This window comes from Arvicanthis niloticus, assembly GCF_011762505.2.
Source record: "Arvicanthis niloticus isolate mArvNil1 chromosome Y unlocalized genomic scaffold, mArvNil1.pat.X SUPER_Y_unloc_4, whole genome shotgun sequence".
NCBI classification, from domain to species: domain Eukaryota; kingdom Metazoa; phylum Chordata; class Mammalia; order Rodentia; family Muridae; genus Arvicanthis; species Arvicanthis niloticus.
This window is the reverse complement of record NW_023045021.1, coordinates 2,128,686-2,131,185: the sequence shown is the minus strand read 5'-3', so window position 1 is coordinate 2,131,185 and position 2,500 is coordinate 2,128,686. Positions and strand designations below refer to the sequence as shown.

The following is a 2,500-nucleotide window of genomic DNA, read 5'->3' as shown; positions in this document are numbered from 1 at the left end:
CCGTGGGGATGCTCATAGGCTGTACATGGTCCTTTGCTTTGCTGGTCCTTGGAGGACAGGTGTGCAGCTCTAGCCCATTCTTGTCTGTATGTGATGGTGTGGGGGTTTATGTCCCACTGTAGCAGACTGTACAGTTTTGTTGAGGCAGCAGCAGGCTGCAAAGTACCACTCCTCTGTGGCACTTTAGCCCTACGATGAGGCTGATATTTATAGTTTGGGTATTTCTCTCTGTGTAGGGTCTTCAGTCTCTGTGCCTCCTGGAAAAAAGGCCTTTTTTCTGCTTCTGTAAGGCTTTTCCACCTGTATCCCAGCTGCTTGCTGATCTCTGTATTTTGCATGCTGGGATTCTTCTGGGCCAACTTGCGCCTCTCACCACGGGACCACACCATAAATGCATTCATGGGGCGCTTGATATGGCCCTCCATGCTCTCTAGACAATTGTCACCAGCTCCAAAGTTTGTCTCTTCTCCAGAACTTAAGATATCCGGTGACTGTAGGGTTGAACACTGAAAAGCAAGATCTGAAATGTTGAACGTAGTGGAAGAATTATGACTACAACTATAAACAAGAAGACATGAGATGAGATGAGATGAGATGAGATGAGATGAGATGAGATGAGATGAGATGAGATGAGAGAGACAGAAAGACAGAAACAGAGAGAGACAGAGAGAGTCAGAGAAGTCAAAACTTATAGTGTAAGAGCTAAATGCTGCTATTCAAAATGTGTTTGTAAAAAAGATTTTAATATTTAAAGTATGTAAGAAAATATGTATTCCTCCTCCCTCAGGACCTCCCTAGTCCAGCCCAACTAATCTACTTTGAAACCACCCCACAAACCTACATATTGTCAACCAAAACCTGTCTAGTTTGTGAATGTTAGAGACTGCATTTTTGCACTCCTTAAAAACATATCTCTTACTCTTTGATTATTCCTTCACAACCAGTATTAACATACAACAAGAGCATACTAATGAGTTCTTTTCGCCCTGAAGCGTATGTGATATTTAGAATAGACTAACATGAGAAACAAACAACCATGCAAAAGTAGTGGAGAGGGTTAAAGATAAGCATGAAACCTACCATTTGTATCCTAGTCCACTAAGCATGGAAAAACAAAGAAATAACCTGTCCTGGCTCAATAGCCCATTATAATTATCTCCACCATGAAAGAGCAAAATCCACTAGTAATGCACAGGCTGAGCTTTGGAGTTTGAAGCTACATAATAAAATAAACATCAACAAAGATTTCAAGAAATTTTTCTTCCTCTATTTGTCATATCAATGCATTATAAAAGTCATTCATACAAATTTTGAACATAGTAATATTAAAGTTACTTTTTATTAGTACTGTTTTTATACAACCTACAGTTGTTGCTGGCACTTTGTTAATGTGGGTCTGTACTCAATTATTTACAGATATATACAATGACACACACACATACACACTCATGCTCCCCCCCCACAAACTCCCCCCCCACACACACACCAAAAGTAGTCAAACATAGACACTCAGACAAAGACAAGGAACGCACACTACTGGACTCACTACTCTAAAAAAAAAAAAAATGTGTCCTGAGTCCTTATAGGCTGCAGAGGAACACTGACCCCAGAAGCTAGAGAGACACTTGCCTCATCTCTCCACAGGTCATTGCAGAACTCAGGCTGGGTCTCCTGAATATTTCTCTCAGATAGAAGAGGGCCAGAGGGAGAACCCGTGTGACCGTGGATGAGCTGCCTTGTATATGACAGTGGGCAGGGCTGCTGACAACAGCTCTGGACTTGACCATACTGTCTAGAAGATGTGTAGTATGTGCAGGAGGTTGTAGGTGGGAATCTTAGCACTGGCAGAGAAACTTCACTGAGTGTCAGTGGGCAAATAATCTCTTAGCTCAATGAATGGTAGATGGCGTACCAGAGAAGCCAATGTAGCTTAATAGAGTGGTGTGTGGGCAGAAAATGCAGATCTCCAGGTCAAATGGTAGATGGCCTACCAGAGAAGCCAATGTAGGTAAATTGAGTAGTGTGTGAGCAGAAAATGCAGATCTCCAGGTCAGCAAAAAGCCATTTTCAAGGGGTCTCTCCTGTGAGGTACTAAAATGGGGTATCCTCAAAGTCCACAGCCAAGCCTATGCCTCTCCCAGTTTGCTGCAAAAACCTACCACATTCTCTGGAAAGTTCCCTGAGGTGTAGGTATGCTTTGCCTAAGAAGACACAGAGAGGTTTCTAGGCTTTGGGTCCATACGGAGGAGCAGGAAAACTATCAGGAGTTTAGCAAGTGCCAAGGCAAGGCCATTTCAGGCAGGAAGATCTGAGTGCCAGTTCAACTCAAGTAAGGGTAAGGGAAGCATTGTGAGCAAAGCCCAGCCATCCTCCCTCGACTGTGTGTTTGCATTTTATATTCTGTGCATATGCATGCCTGCTTGGTCTTTGTCCAGCCTTGAAGAAGGAGAGTAGGAAGGAGTGCGCCACGCCTTGTTGAGAATCAGTGAGGGAAGACCTA

General features: G+C 43.3%; 1 pseudogene; it reads right to left on the bottom strand.

Annotated features, from left to right (window-relative positions):
* Nucleotides 1-425, bottom strand: part of LOC117701326 (sex-determining region Y protein pseudogene) — a 573-nt pseudogene extending 148 nt beyond the window's left edge.
* Nucleotides 426-2,500: the final 2,075 nt, after the last annotated feature.